The sequence below is a fragment of the Bos indicus genome, chromosome 17, assembly GCF_029378745.1.
Source record: "Bos indicus isolate NIAB-ARS_2022 breed Sahiwal x Tharparkar chromosome 17, NIAB-ARS_B.indTharparkar_mat_pri_1.0, whole genome shotgun sequence".
In the NCBI taxonomy this organism is placed as follows: domain Eukaryota; kingdom Metazoa; phylum Chordata; class Mammalia; order Artiodactyla; family Bovidae; genus Bos; species Bos indicus.
The window spans coordinates 67,021,077-67,047,935 of NC_091776.1; the positions used below are offsets into that span (position 1 = coordinate 67,021,077).

The window sequence follows — 26,859 nt, forward strand, 5'->3', positions numbered from 1 at the left end:
TCACAGTCCAATACGGCTGCATGAGCGTCAGCCATCATGTCCACCTTCCAGCCAGCAGGAAATTGGCACAGAAGAGGAAAAGGCAACAGGGTGCCCACCCACGATGTTTTAAAGAGGTTTCCCTGAAACTCTTTCCACATCACTCTGTTTGCCTCTTGTTGACCAAAATGTAGTCACAAGGGAGGTTGAGAAATACAGTCTTTATTTTGGGAGGCCACGTACCCAGCCAAAAATTGCAAGTTCCATCAGTAAGAGGGAACAAACACATTCAGTGTAGGTGACTCATAGGCGATGCTGCCCTTATTATTTGTGGGGGTGGGGGTTCAGGTGGTCTCTCAAGGCAGCCTGGAACCCACCTACGGGAGGATTATCTTTGGAGGCTTCCAGACCTGGTAAGAAGGAGCAAATATATTCAGGTGACATTTTGCAACATCCCAGGCACCCTGCCTTCCCTCCATCCTCATGTTGTGAAGCAGAAGACGAGAAAGTCCAGGGTTGGAGGGGGACAGCCTCCCCAAGGTCACCCAGCTGGCCAGGGACAGGGCTGGTTCTGGATTCTTGGAGGCCAACCTCCGATCAGTTTCCAATAAAGCTCACCCCGAGCTGTTGGGAATATGTTCATTTCCCGTCTTGACTCTGAGAGGCAGACATGGAAGGAGAGAGACACACACACATACATACATACATAGAGATGGATACCTACGTCTCTCTGTCTCCATGTCCGTCTCTCTCCTTTCCTTTTGCATTTTTGAAAAACAATTCAGAACTTCAGTTTATCAAAGTCACCCTTCCTGAATAAGAGGCTCCCAATGAGCCCAGGGGGCTCCCCAAATAGGACCCCCCAGCCCATGGTGTGTTTTTAGATCCCCACTGGGGGAGCCAGGCCTGGCCTCTTCTGGGAAGAGCTGGAGCTGGCTGTCTCTGGGTTTGGGGGAGTGTGTCTGTGCTGGCCCCGAGCATCTGGTGCCATCAACGGCGGCGGAGGCAGACGTGTTGAGGACGCCAGCCTGGGGAGAGGGGCAAGTGGGCCAGGCAGACAGACGTCACTGAACCTTGGCCATGACCCGGCAGGCATGCCCTGACAGTGTCCCAGCTCCCTGCTGGGGACTGGGATTTAGGGGCTACCCTGCTCAAGCCACAGCCTCCCAGACAGAAAAGGGCAGGATTCAAATCGGGTGGCTTCGTCGTCCCAGCCCTTAAGACAGTCCTCACGGCCCCACGCCCGCCCCACCCCAGGTGCTGGGTCCTCAAATCCACAGTGACCTGAGGGCCCAGCCAAGGACCAGGTGGTCCAGACACAAGTAGTAGAAAAGGGGGAGTTTTTGCAGGTGACTCCACACATACACACATAGAGGCATGTGTGTGGACGCACAAGAGCACATACGTGTGAGTGTACACACAGGCACACGTGTGGACACGTGCAAGCACAGACACGCACAAATGAAGACATGTGGACACAATGAACCACGCACACACAGACATGCACGCTTACACACATGCACGCACGCTCACACACACACATGTGCACATGGCCCATGTTCCAAGCTCTTTGGGAATATTTTGGAGTCATCCAGTTTAGCCTCCTGCTTACAGAACCTTCTCCCAAGTCCAGCCTATGAGCTTGAATGCCCCCGGGGGTGGGGCGCTCATTACATTCCTGGGCACTCACCCCAGTGCCAGGCCACTCAGGACATCAGAAGAAGCCTCACTTGCCAGCCACGTGACTTGAAGACATGCCCCCCGCCCCCCACCACACACACACACCTTTTACTGCTCTGCGCCTCGGTCAGCAACCACGAATGGAGTCAATGTACCAAGCGCCAACCTGGTCTCTGCTGCCATGAGGCTTATATGCCATGGGGCATGTACAGCTCTTCTCTGAGGAGACAAGAATGTGAGAGTAATCATTCTTCATTGCTGCCTCCTCCAAAGCCAGCGGGCCCTTCCCCATTTGAAGCAGGGTGTCCCCACTGTGGAGAGGGGAGAATCAGAGGACCCGGGGCCTCTCTGCAAATAGGAGGGGTTGTGCTGTGTCCTGGGATCCAGCCTGATTCCACCCAGGAGTGTCTCCAGCCCTCACAAGGCTCCCACGGGTGAATGGCTGCTGGCCAGGGCTCCCCGGAGATGGGTGGTCGTTGGGGTCTCACCACGATGAGCCAGCTGCCAGCTTTCGTGAGCAAGGCTGCTGAGGAACATGGCAGAAGAAGATACTCTGGGCAGGAATGCAAGCATTGCATTGGCTGCTGTGTTATGGCCGGCAAGCCTCTCTTCTGCCCTGAGCCTATTTCCCCAATTCTTACCAATGGAGTGGAGCACACACACCTACCCCAGTACCCTGTGGTGATGGTCCAACCCACAAGTAGGTGCCTATCCCCAAAACAATAGGTACTCACCTGTATGACTATGCGTTTCCACCAAACTATTCTATAGAGAGAAAAGTGGACGCCCAGAGAGGGCAAGTCATTGGTGCACGGCCACACAGCGTGTGTGACCCTGCCACCCATCTCAACCCCTACTTGATGAAAGGAAAGCAGCTGCCCCATGGGCACGGAGACCGCCCCCAGCACAGGAACCCCACACGTCTGTCCTTCAACAACATACACCAAATCCACTGGGCATCGAAGTAACTCCTCCTTTTGCAAATGATCCGCAACAGAAAACTCCTCCAGAGACAAGGGAAAATATTTCCCCTAAACCTATTTACTTTTCAAATTTCAGTTGCCATAACAACTCGGCACAACTATTTATGTGAAATCTTCGCCTTCCAAGTCTTGTCGAGCACCACGCTCTGCAGAGAGTTCAACTCGGCCCTTTCAATAACAACACATTTTTTCAATCAATGTGGGTCTTGGTTTTTTTTTTTTTTTTTTTCTTTTCTATAAACACACATAAAGTATGTTGTGCAAAACTTTTGAAAGCTAATAGGGAAACGCTGAGTTTTACAGACCTATTCTTCTCTGATTGCCCCCAGTAGATCTTTCTGAAGTATGACAGTGACAGAAACGACAAGCCAGCTTGGGTTTTGGGTTTTTTTTTTTTTCCAAATGTCTCTGAATTGTTTCCACTCCTGATGTCTGCGGAGCGCCTAGAGGCAGAGGGGGTTCTAGTGAAGGGCCCTGAACAACCGGCTCTAGCTCAGGCCCTGCCCCCAAACAGGCTGCGCATCCTTGGAAAACTCAGTGCAAGTCTCTGGGGACTTGGTCCAGGGGCACACTTGGTCCAGCTGGGCCCCCGCCCAAACTGAGGGATGGAGGATCAGGACAGGCATCGTGTGTCTGAGGCATCCTGCAAATATCCTGGGATCATGACAGCCATGGGCTTTCATTTTCCGAAACAACCCCAGCTTCAGATTCTCTGTTCCAGGGCCCGTGTGAGCCTTCGTACAAGCTGTTCCCTTTGCCTGGAATTTCCCCTTTGTCGACCTGTCAAGTTGACGTGAAGGGGCCTGTGCTCGATGTGAAGCTCTGCTGTTGCCGTCTTCAAGTTCATACGTAATTTTGAACAGGAAGCCTGGCGTTTTCAGTTTGCAACTGGATCCTTGGATTTCATAGCGGATTCCTTGGAATTCCGTTCCGGCCGGTCTCTATTCTATCTAGCACATGGTGTGTATCAAACCGTTGAATCCCCAGACAACCCTTTAAACACACGGTGGTGATATGTTTTACACATAAGGAAACTGAGTCCCAAGAGATCAGAGGTCGAGGAGCATCATCATTCCCACCCACCACCACCCCCCCATCCCAATAGGAGCTGTTATGCATTAGGCACCATTCCAAACACTGTTTTGGGTCACCTCATCCAACCCTGTGAGAAGGGAACTACTATGATTCTCTTTTTCCAGAGGCACAGAGAAGTTAGGTAACTTACTCAAGGTCACACAGCAAGCAAGTAGAAAAGCCATGCTTTCCTATGAGGCCCTCTGGATCTCTCCCCTACATGCCAGCAACAACTTTCTCAACAGGTCCTGACCTCTGAGCTAACCCCTCCCAGCCCATCCTCAGCACAGTAACCAGAGCCATGCATTTCCCATAACCTTTCGTTATGCCACTTTCTAGTGACAAATCCTCCCATGGCCCTCAGGAACCTCAAGAAACATCTAACCTCCTTCATCTGACCATTGAGACCCTCCGTGATATGACTGCTGCTGATTTCCACGGCTTCAGTGTCCCCTGGCTCTCCGTGCTCCCACCTTCTAGATTATCTGCCATTAGATCTCTGCACACATCAGGCCGCTTCTTGATTTATCAAGTTAGGGACCACTGGTTCCCGACACAGAGCCTTGGCACACAGGTATTCTAGAAAACTTTGCTGAACTGAACCAACATGTCCTGGTGGAATCCATCAGGATGGATGGATGAGTGGTGGCTGGCTGGATGGAGGGATGGGACGGTGGATGGGTAGGTGAATGGAAGGATGGATAGGAGAGTGGATCGGTGGATTGGGTGGTAGACGGGTGGGTGGGTGGATGGATGCATAGAATGGTGAATAGATGGGTAGATGAATATACAGATGGATGAAAGAAAACCCCAGAAACCATCCCATAACCATTAATACTTGGATGGTGAGGTACTCGAAATTCTGAGTATGGAGTAGACCAGCAATAAATGTTGATTGAACGGATGGTTAAATGAATGTCAGAGGGCAACTGGTGATTAACCCTCCATAAGCACCTGTTTTTCCTCTTGTTTATTCCTTTCTCTCCCATCTCCACCCTCATTCTCCCTGCTTTCCATTTCTTCCTTCAGTTGTCACATGACTCACAGTGGCCAAGCTCCCCAGGTTCATGCCTGCACATTAATTATTGAGTCATATAATCCAAATTTATCTAATGAATTAATAATAGACCATAGGGGTATTTTAATAATGAAATATTTGGAGCTGTGTTTTGATAATTGCAGCAGGCTTTCATAATTACAGCACGGCTGTGGAACTAAAATCAAAATCAATTAGGTGGTATGCAATGACACCCCAGGAGCACCCCTCAAAGCTTCAGTAGATAGACCCACCAGGATGAGGAAGAACCACTTATCTCTGGAACCAGATGAGGCCTGGGGAGTCAAGGCCTTTGCTGGATGCTTGAGCTGGGGAGGGATTCCAGGAAGGACAAGGAAAGGAACATCACTGAAATACATCAGATGTTTGAGTCACAAAGTGCTTTAAAGGTCAACTGAACACGCGTCTGCTCTTATAGAGGAAGAGATCGAGGTTCAGAGAGGCACCCTGACTCACCACGGCATCCTTAACATAGAGAGCCTGGACTGTGTCTCTGGATTCCTAGTCCAGTGTTCTCTTGGCCCTGGGACACACACTCTCCTCCTTCGGCCACAATACAGCTCTCAGTGGCTTGGCTATGACTCCTGCCTCAACCCCTGAGACTCCCTGTCTGTACAACCAAACCACGTGATGCTCATGAACTTTGACTTCTGCACACCTCTCTGCTTTGCCCTGTGCTGTGTCCTCTGCTCAGGGTGCCTTCCCTTCCCCACACTCAATCTTAAAATCCTCCCAGCAGGGGTGACCTCCTTTCCTCCTGCCCTCAAGGGCTCCCACTACATGGTAATTGCTACTCTGTCTCCTCCAAAAAGATTGGAGCTCCTTTAAGCCAAGGGCAAGTTCATTGTGTCTCCCTGGGATGTTAACATGGGGTGCTAACAAAGAGTAAATGCATAATATAGGTTTATTCAAGGCCAGATGGTGGACCGGGAGGGAGGAACAAGAGCAAAGAAGGGAAATAAACAAAAAAGTTGGTTCTGGAGTTATTTCCAGAGTGCATTTAGCCAAGGCCTCTGAAAGGACATTTGGGTTTAAAAATACTTGTTTAGGGACATCTCTTGGATATTTAAGCTGCAACAAAATTAGACACAGGAAAGCAAGAGACATCTTCTCAAGAGGACAAAGAATGCTAATGCCGGCAGATTGGTATTCTAAACCACCATCCTCCCCCTCAATCCACCCCACACAGTCAAGAAACCTGGGCAATTGACCCTGAGGTCCCTCTCTAAGACGTGTCCTCAAGAAGCTACTTGAACTTCTGCAGACACTGCCCAAAGCGGGTCCCCTGTGCAGAGCTGACAAGCGGCAGCTGGGGCTGCAACGGGTGCGATTAAGATCCGTTTCTTAAGGCCGTGGCGATCCCACTGCCGGTAACCACGGAGCCAAGTGTGAACGGCAGAAGCCAGCCAGGTTTGGCCACCTTTATCATCTGTGAAACAATGGTCAGGTTTCTGGGGGTGGGAAGGAGGCTAACATGCAGGAGTTTGGTAACCTCAAAGTATCACCACCTCCCACCTCCTTCCCCCACTCCCCACTTCCAAACAGGATCTATTGATTCAAGCTCTGAGCTTTATTTTGAGAGGCACCAAATGGCACCCCACTTCAGTACTGTTGCCCAGAAAATCCCATGGATGGAGGAGTCTGGTAGGCTGCAGTCCATGGGGTCGGTAAGAGTCAGACACGACTGAACGACTTCACTTTCACTTTCCACTTTCATGCATTGGAGAAGGAAATGGCAACCCACTCCAGTATTCTTGCCTGGGGAATCCCATGGACAGAAAAGCCTGGTAGGCTGCAGTCCATGGGGTCGCACAGAGTCGGACACGACTGAAGCGACTTAGCAGCAGTAGCAGCATAGCACTGCAGTTAAAAACACAGACACCAGAGCCTGACTTTTAGGGTTCAAACTCCAGCACGGCCACTTAGGAGCTGTGTGACCTTGGGTGAGTCTCTTAGCCTCTCTATAACTCAGGGTCACTTGTGGGGAGTAATGAGCTGATTTTCCTAAATGCTGGATTAAGGGATGTCTCTGTTCTTACCTCCTCTGTTAAGAGGACCTTGATGTGCAATGCCCTTCCCTGACTCTCAGCGTGGACTGGAAAGTACTAGCCCGCCCACCAGTGCCAGGACTAAGCCCATCCCCCATAACCAGCCAATCAGCAAAGCCCATTCCTCTGTACTACAGAGATTGGTCAGGATCAAACCCTTACGGTCAGTTCAGTTCAGTCCAGTCCAGCCCATTCACTCAGTCATGTCCAACTCTTTGCAACACCATGGACTGCAGCACGCCAGGCTTCCCTGTCCATCACCAACTGCCAGAGCTTGCTCAACCTCATGTCCATCAAGTCAGTGATGCCATCCAACCATCTCATCCTCTGTCATCCCCTTCTCCTCCCACCTTCAATCTTTCCCAGCATCAGATTCTTTTCCAATGAGTCAGTTCTTCGCATCAGGTGGCCAAAGTATTGGAGTTTCAGCTTCAGCATCAGTCCTTCCAATGAATATTCAGGATGGATTTCCTTTAGGATGGACTGGTTGGATCTCCTTGCAGTCCAAGGGACTCTCAAGAGTCTTCTCCAACACCACAGTTCAAAAGCATCAATTCTTTAGCACCCAGCTTTCTTTATAGTCCAACTCTCACATCCATGCATGACTACTGGAAAAACCATAGCTTTGACTAGATGGACGTTTGTTGGCAAAACAATGTCTCTGCTTTTTAATATGCTGTCTAGATTGGTCATAACTATTCTTTCAAGGAGCAAATATCTTTTAATTTCATGGCTGCAATCACTATCTGCAGTGATGTTGGAGCCCCCCCAAAATAAAGTCACTCACTATTTCCATTGTTTCCCCTTCTATTTGCCATGACATGATGGGACCGGATGCCATGATTTTAGTTTTCTGAATGTTGAATTTTAGGCCAACTTTTCCACTCTCCTCTTTCACTTTCATCAAGAGGCTCTTTAGCTCTATTTTCTTTCTGCCATAAGGGTGGTGTCATCTGCATATCTGAGGTTATTGATATTTCTCCCAGCTATCTTGATTCCAGATTGTGCTTCATCCAGCCCTGCATTTCGCATGATGTACTTTGCATATAACTTAAATAAGCAAGGTGACAATATATAGCCTTGAAGTACTCATTTTCCTATTTGGAACCAGTCGGTTGCTCCATGTCCAGTTCTAACTGTTGCTTCTTGACCTGCATACAGATTTCTCAGTAGGCAGGTCAGGTGGTCTGGTATTCCCATCTCTTGGAAGAATTTTCCAGTTTGTTTTGATCCACACAGTCAAAGGCTTTGGCATAGGCAATAAAGCAGAAGTACATGTTTTTCACTGACTTGATGGATGTGAGTCTGAGTGAACTCCGGGAGTTGGTGATGGTCAGGGAGGCCTGGCGTGCTGCAATTCATGGGGTCGCAAAGAGTCGGACATGACTGAGCAACTGAACTGAACTGAACTGAGATGTTTTTCTGGAACTTTCTTGCTTTTTTGATTATCCAACGGATGTTGGCAATTTGATCTCTGGTTCCTCTGCCTTTTCTAAATCCAGCTTGAACATCTGGAAGTTCACGGTCCACGTACTGTTGAAGCCTGGCTTGGAGAATTTTGAGCATTATTTTGCTAGCGTGTGAGATGAGTACAATTGTGTGGTAGTTTGAACATTCTTTGGCATTGCCTTTCTTTGGGATTGGATTGAAAACTGACCATTTCCAGTCCTGTGGCCACTGCTTAGTTTTCCAAATGTGCTGGCATATTGAGTGCAGCACTTTCACAGCATCATCGTTTAGGATTTGAAATAGCTCAACTGGAATTCCATCACCTCCACTAGCTTTGTTCGTAGTGATGCATCCTAAGGCCCACTTGACTTCTCATTCCAGGATTGTCTAACTCAATGAAACTATGAGCCATGCCGTGTAGGACCACCCAAGACGGAAGGGTCATTGTGGAGAGTTCTGACAAAACATGGTCCACTGGAGAAGGGAATGGCAAGCCACTTCAGTATTCTTGCCTTGAGAACCCCATGAACAGTATGAAAAACCCTTTTGAAGCCCACCAATCAGAGCTAAGGAGGCTCTTCATCAGGGATTATCAGCTAGTATGGCTGTCACGTAATTGTGACAAATGTTGGCTCTCCAAGTTTCGTCTGTCTAGAGGGTGAGAGAGACAAGGCAACTAAGAGCTTTGGGATCCTTGGGCGGAGAACGTCTGTGCCCTTTTCCCCTCTGCTCCCCAGCAGAGCTGGGTAGGCAGCCTTCTCTCCTGGTGCTCAAGGCTCCTGCTATCTCCTGTGGTAAAATGAAATAAAACTGGTCATTCTGAGTGTGGGCCTTGGGCCTGGTAGGCCTGATTCAAACCTCGATCCCGGGACATCGCTGATAGTCCAATTGTTAAGACTTTGCCTTCCAATGCAGGGGGTGTGGGTTCAATCCCTAGTCGGGGAACTAAGATCTCACACGTCTCGCAGCCAAAAAACTAAAACATAAAACAGAAACAGGATGGTATCAAATTCAACAAAGACTTTAAAAATGGTCCACATAAAAAAAAAAAATCTTAAAAAACTAGAACAATCCCAAGCCTCCCTTCTTACATGTGGGACCCTCATCTCTCACTGGTCGGTTTCTTCACCTGGAAAGTGGAGATGACAAAGGACGCTGACTCTGGGGAGGCTCTGAGACTCAGTGCAGTAAGGCATGCCCAGCACCTGGCACCAAAGAGGGGCTCGGGCAGAGGTGCAGGTCATTGGTAACATGCCCTTCCTGCCTTCTCATGCAACCGGCTCTTAACACATCTGTCCGCTGCCACAGTGGGCCCCTAAGGCAGGGCCAGTGCGGATGCTCCCTGTGCCTTCAGCATCCTGAGTGAGGCCAGGTGTGGGCGGGGGAGGAGCAGGGGGATGAAGGAAGGGACAGAGGAAGGGAGGGAGGAAGCTCAGGGGTCTTTCTGACACTGAAAGCCCAGCTGCTCCAGAATCAAAGCATATTTAGATCAGGAGACAGAAGACCAATCTTAAGCCCTTCACTCTGCAGAGACAGAGCTCAGAGGGAGGCTCTGACTTCCCCAGGGTCACACAGCAGAGCCTGGCTAAATAGCCCCCTCCAGTAGTGCCTCCCCAGACCCTGCAGCCAGCCTCTGGCTCCCTGGCAGCCCAACCCACTCAGGCTAATCCCAACGTGCAGCACCTTTTCCTGTCTGGAGGGAGAGACACCACCCCCAAGCCAGGTGTCCCCCTCAGGTGTCTCCTTCCCCAGAAGGGCTGGGCTCCAGAAAACACCCTGGGGCCTCCAGGCCAGAAGGAGCAAGGTGAGTCAGAGCCAGGTGAGGGGAAAGTGCAGCGAGAAAGAGCCTGGGGGTGTAGGGAGGGAGAGAGTGCTTTGTAAGTGAGTCAGGCAGGCAAGCTTCTCTCCAAATAATAGCAAGAATCTCTTGGCCTGAACTCAAGTCTGCAGAGCACAAATGTTGGTTTCCTGTCACTGAACTTGCGGGACCAAAGCCACCCGAGCTCGGTTCTGATCGCACCTGCCGTGTGACTCCTGTCATGGGGTGACCTCCGGCTTCTCTTCTTTTCTGGCGGCCTCACGGGGTGGTGGGGTGTGGGGGTGGGGCTTGGGGTGTGGGGGGTGGGGCAGGAGGTCTCTGTCTCGTTGGGGGTGGGGTGGGTCATGGGTCACCAGTTCTTCCCAATGAATTGCTTATATTTGAGGTTCTGACCTGTGAAGTGATCGTCCCTCCTCATGCCCCAGAAGCATCATTCCCTCCTCCAGGTAACAAATGCAGGATGCTTCCCCCGCCATGATGCCCTGATTAGGGGGTGAGGGAGGGCTTTACAGGAAACCTAGAAGCAAAGCTCTGGGTCTTGTTTCAAAGGAGCATGTCTCTCCTGCCCGTCCAGGGTGGGCTGCCCCAAAAGCACACCTCTGCTGACAAGCATGGTGGTGCAAAGGATATAAGAGGGTTTGGGGGAGAAGCAAGGAAGAAGTTAGAAGAAGTGACTGGGGCTCCAGCCCCCTGGGGACCTCTGGGAGACCTTGAACCACGCCTAGGAGTGTCTCACCCAAGGGAAGGGGGAGCTGGGGTACTGATCCTCCATCTCCCGTAGGGTCTGCCATTGGCCGAGGGGTACTCCCCTGGTGTGTTAACCTCTGTCCCCATGAGACCGGCCTGGGACCTGGGCCTCTTTGCTGCAGGGCGGCAAAGCTTGCCCCTGGATGCACGTCTCCTCAAGCTACACAATTCAGAGAAACTACACGGGACTGTGTGCCGGCACAGTTGGGGCAAATTCTGGATCAAAAGATATCAAAAAAGGAAGAAAAAAATGCCCTGCTGTCACTTCTGAAGAGCCAGGAACAAAAAAAAAAAAAAAAAAAAGCTGGGTGTTGGGAGCAAAAGCGGGGTATTGTTCATGCCATCTGCACTCCCCATTACAAAGGAGTGGTCAAACCACCTCAGACACCCCTCCAGCCAACCCCTGGACTCACCCTCACCCCATAGAAGACTGAGCTTGCCCCCCTCCTCCGGAAGCAAGCAAGGAACCTGAGTTACTTGTTTTAGCTCCCTCTGCAGCTGGCACATGAGCCCCTGGAAGCCTTGCCTGAATTTCTCATCTGGACTTTTTGTTATTCAGTCGCTCAGTTGTGTCCACTCTTTGTGACTCCAAGGACTGCAGCACACCAGGCTTCCCTGTCCTTCACCCTCGCCCAAAGCTTGCTCAAATTCATATGCATTGAGTCAGCAATGCCCTCCAACCATCTCATCCTCTGTTGCCCCCTTCTTCTCCTGCCTTCCATCTTTGCCAGCATCAGGGTCTTTTCCAATGAGTCGGCTCTTCGCATCAGGTGGCCAAAGTATTGAAGCTTCAGCATCAGTCCCTCTAATGAATAGTCAGGGTTGATTTCCTTTAGGATTGACTGGCCTTTAGTTGATTTCTGTTGATAGGGGAAGGCCAAGCCCCCTGGTCAGTATCAACTTCATTAGGGAAGGACTGGCATTTAGAAGACATGGGGTGGGCCAGCATAGGAAAGATGAGAGCCAAGGGGTAGTGGGTGAGCATCAGCGGTGTCTGCCACGCTCACTCAGCTAGGAATACTAGCCCCGGCCTGTCCTCGGAGCTTTGCCATTTACACTGCACTCACCTGTGACTTCTTCCATCACTTGCAGACATTGGTTCCACCCCCTCATTACAAATGAGGAAGTTGAGACCTGGACCAGGGAAATGGCTCACTGGTAAGAGGTCAAGAGGGGGCCACAAATCCAAGCAACTGGCTTCTAGATCCAAGAGAACCAGCTCCAGAATTAGCCCTGGCTCTGGGTTCAGATCCTGGTCTACCTCTCCTGGCTTTCACAATACAGAGCAGAGTTGTAGACTTGACTTCCCTTCGGCCTCTGTTTCATCAACTGGGAAGTAGAGACAAGATCAGGCCCCCTCGCAAAGTCGACGTCAGGATCCAACAAGGGGACACATGCAGACAGACAGGAGCAGACCCAGCGCACAGTAGCTGCTCAGTCATCAGTTCTCTCCAGACCCCTTTGGCCTCAGTCTGCTCCCCTCAAGGCACTCTGGGACTGGGGGCCAGGCTATGGTTAATCCAGCCAACACTTACTGAGCCCCTGAGGTTGCACTGTTCCCGTGCTAGTGCTGCTTATGAACAAGACAGGCCGGGACCCTGCCCTCGTGGGAGGCAGGCAGGTAAAGAGAGACTTGAGCAACATGGGGAGGGCTGCACACCCTCCTGAGCGGGAGGCCTGCACACCCTCCTGAGTGGGAGGCCTGGGAAAGACAAATGGAGTTGCCCCGAGGAGAGTCAGGATGCATGGAGGAGGCTGGGGAGAAGTGAGGTCACAGCAGAAGCCAAATAGCCGGGCCTGGAGGCAGCCTGGGGTAGGAGCAGGGTGGAAGGCTGAAAGCTAGAGGTGGCAGGGTCAGACTTTTAAACACCTATGGCTGCTGCATGGATGCTGATCAGAGCCGACCAAGAAGGACCATCTCTTAACAGAGATGAGCAAAGATGATGGCCTGGACTGGGACTGCAGTGGGGAGGTGGGCAGAGCAGCTGCAGTGCCAGCGCCGGGTAGGTCCTTGGGGAGGCAGGAAGGGCAGTCAGGAGGCATCAAGGACATCCTTTATTTGGGAGCCTGAGCTCAGCTTGTCCCAGGACCTCAGCTGACTCTGCCCAGGTTGTCCCAAGACCCAAAGTGCCACCCCGTGGGCCCCACACCCTTCCTGCACCTCGGGGTTGTGACTGTGGCCCCCTGGACCCTCCGCTTCCCTCGGCTCCATAGTCACTAACTTGCTTGTTGTCATTCAGTCGCTAAGTCGTGTCCAACTCTTTGCAACCCTATGGACTGTAGCACACCGGGCTTCCCTGTCCATCACTATCTCCTGGAGTTTGCTCAAATTCATGTCCATTAAGTCAGTGATGCCATCCAACCATCTAATTCTCCATCATCTCCTTTTCCTCTTGGCCTCAATCTTTCCCAGCATCAGGGTCTTTTCCAATGAGTCAGCTCTTCGCATCAGGTGGCCAAAGTATTGGAGCTTCATCTTTAGCATCAGTCCTTCCAAGGAATATTCAAGGTTGATTTCCTATAGGATTGGCTGGTTTGATCTCCTTGCAGTCCAAGGGACTCTCAAGAGTCTTCTCCAGCAGCACAATTCGAAAGCATCAGTTCTTTGGTGCTCAGCCTTCTTTCTGGTCCAACTTGTTGGGGCCCCCACCCATTTCTTCCATCAGCGGATACACAGACCATTGTCCTCCAGGACGAGCTCTGAGACCCAGCTCCTACTGAGAGAAACCAGAGGCCAGCAGAGTAAACAGACCTGGGCAATGATCCCTTACCTGGTAAAAATGTAGATAAATGATGGTGGGAAGGACTTTTTTTGGAGATGTACCCACCCAGCCCCCAGGCTCTCTGGCAGGCACCTAGATCCATTTATCCATTGTCTGATTGTCAGAGGGACCTCCCATTACCTGTGTCTTCTCAAAGCAGTGAGGAGCCTTGAACTCCCAATTCAGGTTGGAGGCTTCTCCAAAGACCAACAGGGGACCCACTGAGCGTGCAAGGATCCCTAAGTCAGACAATGAGTCCAGCAAAGGAAAGCATATTTGAGAGGTTGTTCCAAAATGTACATCCTCACAGCGGGAGCATTCAAATTAACCTGAGCCACTGTTCCTGTTGGGGCTTTCCTGGTGGCTCAGACAGTGAAGAAGCCACCTGCAATGCAGGAGCCCCAGGTTTGATCCCTGGGTTGGGAAGATCTCCTGGAGAAGGGAATGGCTACCCACTCCAGTATTCTTGCCTGGACAATCCCATGGACAGAGGAGCCTGGTGAGCTACAGTCCATTGTTTCACAGTCAGACACGACTGAGTGACTAACACGTTCACTGTTCTTGCTTGTGTTGGATTGTTTTGCTTCGGTTTGATTTTTTGCAGTTGAGCAAGGGATATACTATTACGGTTCATAATTCAAAAGGATGTATACTAAAAAGTCTATTAGTACAGTTATTCCTCAGTATTTGCAGGGCATTGATTTGTCCAGACTCCCATAGGCACCAAAATCCACGGATACTCAAGGTTTTTTTTTTTACAGAAAATGGACATAGTGTTTGCCTATAACCTATGCCCATCTTTTTAATTATTCCTGGATTTTTTAATGCTACCTAACACAATGTCACCAAATTCACACTTAAATTGAAGAAAGTAGGGAAAACCACTAGACCATTCAGGTATGACCTAAATCAAATCCCTTATGATTATACAGTGGAAGTGAGAAATAGATTTAAGGGCCTAGATCTGATAGATAGAGTGCCTGATGAACTATGGAATGAGGCTCGTGACATTGTACAGGAGACAGGGATCAAGACCATCCCCATGGAAAAGAAATGCAAAAAAGCAAAATGGCTGTCTGAGGAGGCCTTACAAATAGCTGTGAAAATAAGAGAAGCGAAAAGCAAAGGAGAAAAGGAAAGATATAAGCATCTGAATGCAGAGTTCCAAAGAATAGCAAGGAGAGATAAGAAAGCCTTCCTCAGTGATCAATGCAAAGAAATAGAGGAAAACAACAGAATGGGAAAGACTAGAGATCTCTTCAAGAAGATTAGAGATACCAAGGGAGCATTTCATGCAAAGATGGGCTCGATATAGGACAGAAATGGTATGGACCTAACAGAAGCAGAAGATATTAAGAAGAGGTGGCAAGAATACACAGAAGAACTGTACAAAAAAGATCTTCATGACCAAGATAATCACGATGATGTGATCACTGACCTAGAGCCAGATATCCTGGAATGTGAAGTCAAGTGGGCCTCAGAAAGCATCACTATGAACAAAGCTAGTGGAGGTGATAAATTCCAATTGAGCTATTCCAAATCCTGAAAGATGATGCTGTGAAAGTATCACAAATATGCCAGCAAATTTGGAAAACTCAGCAGTGGCCACAGGACTGGAAAAGGTCAGTTTTCATTCCAGTCCCAAAGAAAGGCAATGCCAAAGAATGCTCAAACTACGGCACAATTGCACTCACCTCCCACGCTAGTAAAGTAATGCTCAAAATTCTCCAAGCCAGGCTGCAGCAATACGTGAACCGTGAACTTCCTGATGTTCAAGCTGGTTTTAGAAAAGGCAGAGGAACCAGAGATCAAATTGCCAACATCTGATGGATCATGGAAAAAGCAAGAGAGTTCCAGAAAAACATCTATTTCTGCTTTATTGACTATGCCAAAGCCTTTGACTGTGTGGATCACAATAAACTGTGGAAAATTCTGAAAGAGATGAGAATCCCAGACCACCTGACCTGCCTCTTGAGAAATTTGTATGCAGGTCAGGAAGCAACAGTTAGAACTGGACATGGAATAACAGACTGGTTCCAAATAGGAAAAGGAGTACGTCAAGGCTGTATATTCTCACCCTGCTTATTTAACTTCTATGCAGAGTACATCATGAGAAATGCTGGGCTGGAAGAAACACAAGCTGGAATCAAGATTGCTGGGAGAAATCTCAATAACCTCAGATATGCAGATGACACCACCCTTATGGCAGAAAGTGAAAAGGAACTAAAGAGCCTCTTGATGAAAGTGAAAGAGGAGAGTGAAAAAGTTGGCTTAAAGCTCAACATTCAGAAATCGAAGATCATGGCATCTGGTCCCATCACTTCATGGGAAATAGATGGGGAAACAGTGGAAACAGTGTCAGACTTTATTTTTTGGGGCTCCAAAATCACTGCAGATGGTGACTGCAGCCATGAAATTAAAAGATGCTTACTCCTTGGAAGGAAAGTTATGACCAACCTAGATAGCATATTCAAAAGCAGAGACATTACTTTGCCAACAAAGGTTCGTCTAGTCAAGGCTATGGTTTTCCCAGTGGTCATGTATGGATGTGAGAGTTGGACTGTGAAGAAAGCTGAGTGCCGAAAACTTGATGCTTTTGAACTGTGGTGTTGGAGAAGACTCTTGAGAGTCCCTTGGACTGCAAGGAGATCCAACCAGTCCATTCTGAAGGAGATCAGCCCTGGGATTTCTTTGGAAGGAATGATGCTAAAGCTGAAACTCCAGTACTTTGGCCACCTCATGCGAAGAGTTGACTTATTGGAAAAGACTCTGATGCTGGGAGGGATTGGAGGCAGGAGGAGAAGGGGACGACAGAGGATGAGATGGCTGGATGGCATCACTGACTCGATGGACGTGAGTCTGGGTGAACTGCGGGAGTTGGTGATGGGTAGGGAGGACTGGCGTGCTGCGATTCATGGGGTCGCAAAGAGTCGCAAAGACACAACTGAGCGACTGAAGTGAACACAATGTCAATACTATGGAAATAGTTATAAAGACAACAGGAACGCTATGTGAATAGGTGCCTGCAAAGAGCAAATCCTAGTCTTGCTTTTTACTGGCATTTATTGGAATTCTTTTTCCTGAATATTTTCTATCTGAGGTTGGTGGAACCGTGGTTGGATGCAGGACCCAAAGGTGGCTGGCCGACTGTATACTGAAGAGTCTCCCTTCAGGGCACTGATTGGTCCAGACTCCCAGTCTGTCAGTATATTTAAAACACTGAATTGTACCCATAAGGCGAATTGTATGGTAAGCGAGTTATATCTCAACACAACTGCTGAAAAAAGAAAGAGTCTCCCTCCTCCTACCCTCCTCACCCAGGTACCACTCTGCTATCCTGGAGACAACTCTAGGACCTATGCTCTTCTGCCCCATCCATTCCTTCTTTAGACTTGGGTGGATCTGAGGTTTAAAAAAAAAAATGATGCTGCCAAAATAAAAGTACTGAATGTCTCTCTTTCTCCCTCCCTGTGTGACATTCAATAAGCACCCACTACCTGCAACCATTCCGACATCTGTTTCAAACTTCACCACCACGTACTGAGCAGCAATAGTTACTTCCACTTGCCAGCTGAAGAGGAAAGCTGAGCAGAGCTTTCCCAACTCTGGACCTTTCACTGAAAGAGAGGGATAAAAGACGCGATTTTTGTGTGTCTGGATTCTTTCCCTTAGCGTCACGTATCCAGGGTTCCCCCACATTGCAGCCTTTGTCAACGCTGTGTCCCTTTTCACGGCTGAATAGTAGTCCACCGTGTGCCTGGACCCCCACTGGATTTATCTCTTTCTCTCGAGGTGCAGGTGGGTCATTTGCACTTTCGGGCTGTGGCGAATAACGCTGCTATGAACATTCATTTGCAGTTTTTTTGTGTGGACATATGTGTTCATCTCTCTCCGGTGAATGCCTGGGAATGGAACTGCCGGATCACACGGTAACTCCAGACGTCATTGTTTGAGGAACCTCTGGACTCTTTTCCAATGCAGCTGCACCTTTTTTTTTTTTTTTCATTCTCCAGACAAGAGGGCCGTTTCTTAAGCCAGGAGCTCACACAAATGATCTTACCGAATCTTCCCCACCAGCTGCGGAGGAGGTGGACGCGACTTTCATCCCATCTTCCAGATGAAGAAACTGAGGCTTAGCAAGGCAGATCCACTGGCCCAGGTCACCCAGCCCGTGTCCCGGATTCCAGCCAACTGGCTGGCCTCGGACCCAGCCATCAAGGAGCTGACAGGACCTTGGAGGCTGACGTGAGAAATCGGCGGGTGGTGGGGTGCGGACGAGACTCCAACACTGGGGAGACCCTCCCCCATGCCTGCCAGGTGATCCTGGAGAGCATTTACCCTGGGGCTTAACCGGCTGAGAGCGAAAGCCCTCGGGGGCTGTAACTGAAGAGGCCGGCCCTGGGGCTCTGCTGGGGCAGGAGAGAAGGCATAAAGGCTTCTTTGTCCTGCCCATTGTTCAGTCGGCCAGCCAGTCTTGCCGCACCCCTCGGACCAACGAGGGACGCGCTGGGTCTGCAGAGCAGCTGGGCTGTCTCAAGTTCTCCAGGGGGCCCCCTGGGATGGGCCTGAAGATTCATTAGGGGCTTGGGAAATATTGGGGGATTAGTAGATACCCAGCGTATGGGAAACCATCGCCCTGATTTTTTTCACTTGTCTTCTGTCCTTAATGTAAAGTCCCCGGGACACAAGCAAGCACAGAAAACCAAACAGCCCTAAGGACGGGTACATTCAGCCTTCCACGCTGAGCCCGCAGCCGTATCCAGATCTCTTGTGTATCTTTCCAGAAAACTGTCCTTGCTTGTAGAGGAAAGCATTTGCACATGTGTATGTGTGTATCTGCTTGATTTTTTTTCACACCCATCCCTTTTTTTTTTTTTTTTTGTGGCACCTGGAGATGATCCTGTCCCAAGACCCGCCCCTGCCTTCCTCTCAGTGACTGTGGTACTCTGTCTAGAGAAGCAACATCCTTTATTCAGTGAAGCTGCACTGAAGCTTTCCTAGTCTTCCTACTGGGCTTCCCTGATAGCTCAGCTGGTAAAGAATCCGCCTGCAATGCAGGAGACCTGGGTTCGATACCTGGGTTGGGAAGATCCCCTGGAGAAGGGACTGACACGAAAGTCTTGCACATGGATCTTGGTACACAAGGGTGAGAACGCCCTGGGCGTGTGTGAGATGGGCCATTGTTTTGCTTCTCTGTGGAGGGTGGGGGCAGACTTCACACTCTCCCCAGCATGGCGTGGGAGCCCCTGTGTGCCCAGCACCCCACCAGCACAGGATGGCATCAGCCCTTCTGTTCTTTACTTTTTCTGTATAAAAGAGCACATCCATCCTCAGAGTCCGGCTTGGTGAATTTTCACCAAGTCAACACCCCTTGTAACCAACACCCAGCTCAAGACCCAGAACATTCCCAGCTCCCAAAGCCTACTGGTCACATCCTTCCCAACATCACCCTGATGTTTGGTCAGCCCTTTCTGCTCATTAAAAACCCCCTCCTGTACCCAACCTGCTTCATCACAGTGGCCACGCCAGCATCACCTCAAGCATAAGCCAGAAAACTTAAAAAAAAAAAAAAAAAGCCTTTGTTTTAAAGGAAAGATAAATCAATCAGAACAAAGGTCAGTCAAATCCAGTTCATAGCCCTTTTTTTGTATGGTCCGAAGGCTTAAAAGGATAACCTTCATTAACTATTTTTAAATGGTTTATAAAGAAACTCACAGAAGAATAATTCGTGGCACATAAACATTTTATCAAATTCAAACTCCAGCACCCATAAATAAAGTTTTATTGGAAGGGAGGCATGTCCTTCATGTATGGATTGTCTCCGATCTCCTTCTGGTCACAACAGCTGTCGAGGAGTTACTACAGAGACCCTGTGCTCACAAGGCTGAAAATATTTACTATCTGGCCCTTTGCAGAAAATGTTCGCCAGTCCATAACCAAAGCATCATCCCTCCTTAGGTAGGGACCTAGATGCTGTCCCTTTTGGGGGCTGGAGCTGCAACAGGATCCAAGCCCCCCTCCACCCACTGGGGCCTCAGGGGGTGCAACCAGAGCCCAGGTGGCAGATGCTGCAGCCTGGACTCGCTTGCAAGGCAGCAAGGATGGAGAAGAGGAACTGAACTCGAGCAAGTCTAGAGGTTACAGCGGCAGCCGTAAGCTGCTGAGGGATGTGCAGACAGAAAGAAGGAAGGATGAGAGGATTCGGGAACTATTTGGGAGAAGCACTTAATGGCTTCATCACCCCAGGAATCCTCTGATCCTGTGCATGGCACAGGTGTCCAGAATGCATTTAACCAAGGGAAGGAATTAAGGGAGAAGAAACAACATTGTTGATTGCAGGAGGTGTGTGTGTGAGGGGAGAGAAGACCCCACACAACCGCCAGGGTGGTTATTTGTGCCGGGCACCACAGGACATTTGAGAATCACCTGGCCCAGCTGCCCATCCAATTGAACAGAGAATTGTGGGATTAATATCGAGTAGTTTGCCATGGGATGTTTCTAGAGGTTTCTCCTGGCTTGAGAGTGATGACAGTGTACACAGGCTGCAGACTCACAAGCCTGCAGGAGAATTCTGGCCACATCACTCAGGAACCCTGGGTAAGTTCTCTTCACCTCTTATATCCTCAGTTTTCCCTTCTGTGAAATAGGACTGTAATCTTGACTTTGTAGAAGTACCATGAAGATTAAAGGAGATGCTTGTGTGTGAGCTGATGGCTCATTGGAGCCACAGCCCAAATGCCAGCCCCTTTGGGGTCTTCAGAAAGGTCTTTGTAGATGGGCAGCCAAGAGTTCTACTGTTTTGTTGATTCGGAGACATTTTCCCCAGAGGGTGACTCTGCGGGAACAGAGTGGAGGCGTTCCGGGTTGGGGAGATGCCGTTTACGACTCTGAGTGATGCCAGCTCCAACTCTTATTGTCATAAAGGAAGTTATTCAAACACAATCAATTAGGCACCCATATTAGCATATTTTTCATTGTGATACAGCCGCAAAGAGGAGATTCTAGAGACTGTTTATTGCTGTTCTGAGCTAATATTTGTTAAAGTGATTAATATGTTTTTCAAATATCTGTGACAGGCATGGCAGGAGTTATTTATCTCCACCGCCTGGAGCCTGGAAGGGTGCCGGGTGAGAGTCCTCGGAGAGGGACTCCAGGTAGGGGCCTCGGAGGACCGCTGGGGACAGTGGCCACCTCCCCCTCCCTGCTCAAGCCTCACCCCTTCCACTGTCCCCAGTCCCAGCCCCACAAGCCAGCCTTGAACTCCCAGCTCTATTGACCGTTTTCATCAGCATTCAAGGGCGTCTCTCAATGCAACAGATAAAGACCCCACAACCCCTTCTCCATCAATTCCTCTGAACCCCCGTGTCCTCCAGCTCTTTAGCCGTCTTCCTCCTTTTCTCCAAACTCTTCCAAAGAACCCTCCCTACCTCCTTTATTCACCTTCCAGTCCCGGCTTTTAAGAAATCATTCTGAGATATGAAAAGCACACAGAACCTTCTAGAACAGCACCGTCCAAAAGAAGGTTCTATGATAATGGGAATGCTCTCTTATCTGCATCGTCCAGTATGAGATCCATGAGCCACATCTGCCTGTCGAGCCCCTGAAACGTGGCCGGGGTGACTGAGCAATTTACTGAAAATAAAATTTTTAATTTCGTTTACTTTTAGTGAACTTCTACGTATTTAATTTTAAACTTTTTATTTTGTATTGGGGTATAGCCAGCCGATGACCAATGCTGTGATAGCTTCAGGTGAATAGGGAAGGGACTCAGCCTTACGTACGCATGTATCCATTCTCTCCCAAACGCCCCTCCCATCCAGGCTGTCACACGATCTTGGGCAGAGCTCCCTGTGCTATGCAGTAGGTCCTTGTTGGCTATCCATTTTAAATAGAGCAGTGTGTCCATGTCCATCCCAAACTCCCTAACTATCCCTTCCCCGCATCCTTCCCCCAGCAACCATAAGTTCAATGAACTTCTATTTACATTGAAGGCCCATGTTTGGCAAGAGACTACAGCGTAGAACCACTCAACTTTAGAGAGTCACACAGTGAACACTGCATACTCACCACCCATCAGCTTTATCGAATGTCTACATTTTTGTCATATCTGCTTCTGATCTTTTTTTTATGTAATTAGATGTTACGGATCTGTTTTCCCCTTTTCCTCTGTTGAGTTTACCCACTGTCTCGAATGTTTACATCTCAGTATTTATCCTTCCCATTCATGTTTTTATGCTTTTACTATATATGGATCCCCAAGTGATACATAGCATATTTTTCACATTTTAATACTTTGTATACATGGTAAATTATTCTATACATCATTCTGCAACTTGCTTTTTTTTTACCCCCAAATCAGCATCACACTAGTTCATATTCACCAAACTATAGTATTCTACTGCATAAGCAGCCTGTTGTTTAGTTCTCATCTTGAGGAGTGTGTTACTAAAAACATTGTGATGAACATCTTGGGACATATTCCTCCGGGCAACAGGCTAATGTTTCTAGAGAATATTCACCAGGAAGCAATAGTTCAGTCAAGTCACAAAGCTTTAACTTGACTAGATGCTCCCAGATAGCTCTCCAAGACACTTGTACCAACTCACACTCCCACCAGCGGCCCGGGAGAGGCCTGGCTGCTCTGCGTGCTCATTGACACTTGGTATTCTCAAGTTTTAAATTTTCTGTTAAGCAGATGGGTGGCCTCTTACGGTTCTTTCCATTTGTATTTCCTGATTACCGGTGAAGTTAAACGTCTTCCATGACAATCGGTCATTTGGGTTTTCTCTTTTGAGAACTGTCTGATTGTACCTATTGCCTATTTTTCTCCTGGCTAATTGGTGTCATTCTTTTTGATTTGCAAGTGCTCTTTACATATTATGGATTCAATTCTCTTTTAGTTATATGTGCTCAGATATTGCTTTCTGGGCTTCCCAGGTGGCTCAGTGATAAAGAATCTGCCTGCAATGCAGGTTTTATCCCTGCATTGGGAAGATCCTCTGGAAAAGCTATCTGGAAGAAGGAAACCCACTCCAGTATTCTTGCCTGGGAAATCCCATGGACAGAGGAGCCTGGAAAGCTACAGTCCATGGGGCCACAAAAGAGCTGGACATCACTTAGTGATTAAAGAACAACAAAATTGTTTTCTAGTTTTGTCTACTCTGTTAACTTACTTATGATGACTTTGATTGAAAAGAAGTTTTTAATTTTAAGGCAGTCAAATTTATACACTCTTTCTTTAAGGTTTGTTTTCTGTGCTATGATAAGAAATCTCTTATCCCAGGGTTATAAAGACATCTTATATTTCCATTTGTAATTTAATTTTTTCCCCTATTTGTATTTAGATCATTACTGCATCTTGAATTTATTTGTTTGTATTGTGCTATGCAGTTTGGTATCTAATTTAATATTGTTTATATTAGCTGTCAACACTGCATGATAAAGTTGTGCACAAAATTGGTGATTTAAAACAGCACACATTTATTCTCTCACAGTTTCTTTGGGTCTACAGTCTGGACACAGCTTAGCAAGAGCCTCTACTTAGAGTCTGACCCAATGCCATAGTCACGGAGTTGACTGGGGCTGAGTTCTCATCCAGAGGCTTGACTAGGGCATGATCCATTTCAAGCTCCTCAGGTTGTTGGCAGAATTCACGTCTAGCCAAACATGGGGACTTCAATTTAAATAGAAGTTCATCAAACTTGTGGTAGCTGGGGGAAAGGATCGTAGCTGTAGGATTCATGGCAGCTTGTCTCCTCAAAGCCAGCTATGGAAAGAAAGAGAGAGTGGGAGAGAGAGAGACAGACCCCCAGTAAGACAGAGTCTTAGGTGATGTAAGGTGATGGGAGCAGTGACGTCCATCCCCTTTGCTGTATTCTGTCGGTTAGAAATTAGGTTGCCAGTCCTGCCCACACTCAAGAGGCAGGGGCTGCGCAAGGACCTGAAAATCAGGAGGCGGGATCACGGCATCGTCTGAGGCTATCTTGTGCACGTTGCCCATCATTTGCCAGTACTCTTTGGTTAAAACTTTCTATTTTTAGAGTGACTTAGGTTCACAGCAAAACTTAGGGGGAAATACAGAGATCTTTCATAAATTTTTTTCATAAAATTTCATAAAAAATTTTCATAAATACCCCCGTATGCATCGCTTCCCCCATTCTCAACATCCCCCCACCCAAAGGGCACCTTTGTTAGAACTGATGCACCAGCAATGACATGTCATCATCTACCAAGGCCTACGGTTTACGTTCTAGCAGCTCAGTCTTGGTGGTGTATGTTCTATTTGTTTGGAAAGTGAAAGTCGCGCAGTCGTGTCCAACTCTTTGCAACCCCATGGACTATACATACAGTCCATGGAATTCTCCAGGCCAGAATACTGGAGTGGGTAGCCTTTCCCTTCTCCAGGGGAACTTCCCAACCCAGGAATTGAGCCCGTGTCTCCTGCATTGCAGGCGGATTCTTTACCAGCTGAGCTACCCAGCAAGCCCATTTTTTTGGACCAATGTATAAATGGCAACCCACTCCAGTGTTCTTGCCTGGAGAACCCCAGGGACAGTGGAGCCTGGTGGGCTGCCGTCTATGGGGTTGCACAGAGCCGGACACGACTGAAGCGGCTTAGCAGACTTAGCATAATGATATGTACCCATCGTTATGATATCATCCAAAGTGCTTCCACTGACCTGAAAAATCCTCGATGCTCTGCCTGTTCATCACCCCCCTCCAGTTCCTGGCAACCACTTTTTACTGTCTCCATAGTTTTGCTTTTTTCCCAGAATGTCATAGAGTTGGAATCATACAGTATGAAGCTTTTTCAGATAGGCTTCTTTCACCTAGTCATATGTATGTGCGTTTCCTCCATGTCTTTTCATGGTTTGATAGCTCATTCCTTTCTCGTGATGGATAATACCCACCAGCCTTCTTTTATAGATGGCCCAACCTCTTTTCCACTGACCGGTAACGCTTTCTCCATCACGTACGAAGTTTCCCGAGGCACAGAAGTCTGTTTCTGGGCTCCTTTGTGATTGTCGTTGCTGTAGTGGGTTTCCTGCTTCTACCATCCGCCTGAATATGCTCTAGTATGGGGTCATCAAGAGTACCATGCTGTTGAATCATACGGGATCTTTCCAGACCTCACCTGGCTAGACCCCTCACAGACACTGGGTTATTGCTGTTCAGTGGCTCAGTCGTGTGCGACTCTTTGTGACCCCATGGACTGCAGCCCGCCAGGCTTCCCTGTCCTTCACCATCTCCCAGAGTTTGCTCAAACTCACGTCCATTTGAGTTGGTGATGCCATCCAACCATTGCATCCTCTGTCATCCTACTGGGTACTAAGGACCTTTCTGTCCCTCTTGAATCATCCTCTCCAGGTCCGAGGTGCCTTGGCGTGGATCTCCTCCACCAGCTGTCCCACCTGCCTGACACGGAAGCCCCTTTCTGTCCCTCTTGAATCATCCTCTCCAGGTCTGAGGTGCCTTGGCATGGATCTCCTCCACCAGCTGTCCCACCTACCTGACACGGAAGCCCTAGAAGTCATTCACGCTTTGTTCACTGTCCAGGTAATCCCCTGGGCATTGGAACTGAAGGCCATCTTCAGGCTGAGGGGCTCACTCCCCATCCCAGGCTGGAAGCTTCCTGGATTTCCACGTTGGCGTAGCCAGTGGCTCGTTAAACTCCACCCAGCAGATTCATGGCCAGCTTGGACAACACAACTGCACGGCACTGGGGCTTGATTCCACCGCCCCCCCCATCAAGGACCCCCATCCGTCATCTGCCTCTCACAAGAGGTGAGTCTCCCACCCTACGCCCGCGGTCGCCTCACCTGGGTCTGGCCACCTCCTTCCATCTCCTGAGCTCTCACCCTGCGCAATCCACCGTCACCTCCTCCACGAGCGCCTTCCGTAGCCTCCCAGCTCCCACGCCCGCCCTCTGCAGTCAATTCTCCACACGGCGGCCAGAGCAATATTTTCAAAAACATAAATCATCTCACATCATCCCCCCACTTAAAACCCTTTCCAGAGCTTCCCACTGCTCTCGGAATGGGATCCAGTTTCCTCAGTGCGCCCTCAATCAATAGTGGCCTGTCACCTCCTCTCCAGCCCCATCCATCACCACCCGCACCCCCACTCTCAGCACCCCCTCACCCCACCCCTGCTGGACCGTGGAGATGATCTGATTATTTCTCTAAGGGGGGAGACTTTGGGGGTGGTCCAAGCGGTCTGGGGGTGAGGTGCCAAATTTCCCCTCTGAGTGGCAGGACCCGGGCAGGGCCACGAACCCCGAGGAGGTCAGGTTAAGCGGCGCTATTTACTTTAACCCTCTCCAAAGTGTGTTTTGGTGGTGGGAGAGAGTTATGAATAAGCTCTTAATTCCAGGGAGGGCGTGGGTCAGCTCTCCGACAGCGGCGTTTATTGACATTCGCGTCTGAGCCTTCGCCCAGCGCCCCGAGTTTGAGTGGCCTGTCTGTGGCCAGCCTGGTGGCCCCAGCTCACCTGGACCCGGATGGGCACGGTCCTACCTGTCAGCTCTCTCCAAACTGGCACCAGCATCTCGATTTTCCTACTGGACCCTCAGGGAGTAAGCATCTGAGAAAACCGTGGTGAGCGGGGAGGAACCCACACCCCACACCCGGGAGGGAACACCCAGAAACCAGACGCCACCCACGGAACCAGGCGGGCGGGAGGTCAGCGGGGCCGTCTGAGGGCCTGTCACCTGGTCGGGTTGTTTGTTTGCATTTTCACCGGGCTGACAGGGTCCTTGGGAACAGAGAGGGAGCCAGCCGGGCTTGCGGGCGGCTGGCTATGTGGCTTGGTTTCTCTTGCTGGTCCTCAGCGTCCCCATCTGTCTCACAGCCCTGCTGTGCTGTGGACAAGGATGCAAGCTCATCCGATGGCATCCTACAGCCTCACAGAGGGCTGTGGCACCTTTAAAGAGGAATGTTTGAGAACAGAAATCCAAAGTTCAGAGAGGACAGTTTGTGCGGCATTCTTGAAATGATGAAACTACAGCGTTGGAGCACAGATGAGGGTGGCCTGGGGACTGGAAGAAGGTCAGGAAGGGCCCATCCCTAACAGGGGGTCACACAGAGCTCCTGCATGGGGATGGATCATCTTGACTGTGGGGGTGGGGGAAGGGGTGGGCCTGGGTATCCATCGTTGTTGTTCAGTCATTAAGTCATGTCTGACTGTTTGCGAACCCATGGACTGCAGCATGCCAGGCTTCCTTATCCTTCACCATCTCCCAGAGCTTGCTCAAACTCATGCC

General features: G+C 49.4%; 1 long non-coding RNA gene across 2 annotated transcripts; it reads right to left on the reverse strand.

The window, feature by feature from the left end:
• Positions 1 to 205: 205 nt before the first annotated feature.
• Positions 206 to 25,676, reverse strand: LOC109571015 (uncharacterized). Of its 2 annotated transcripts, none has more exons than XR_002182575.2 (3): positions 25,418 to 25,676; positions 1,765 to 1,878; positions 206 to 389 (listed from the first exon to the last, which is right to left on the reverse strand). It is a non-coding gene; the product is annotated as an uncharacterized lncRNA (long non-coding RNA). The 2 variants fall into 2 exon arrangements; XR_011561218.1 differs by lacking the exon at positions 25,418 to 25,676 and adding an exon at positions 2,394 to 3,649.
• Positions 25,677 to 26,859: the final 1,183 nt, after the last annotated feature.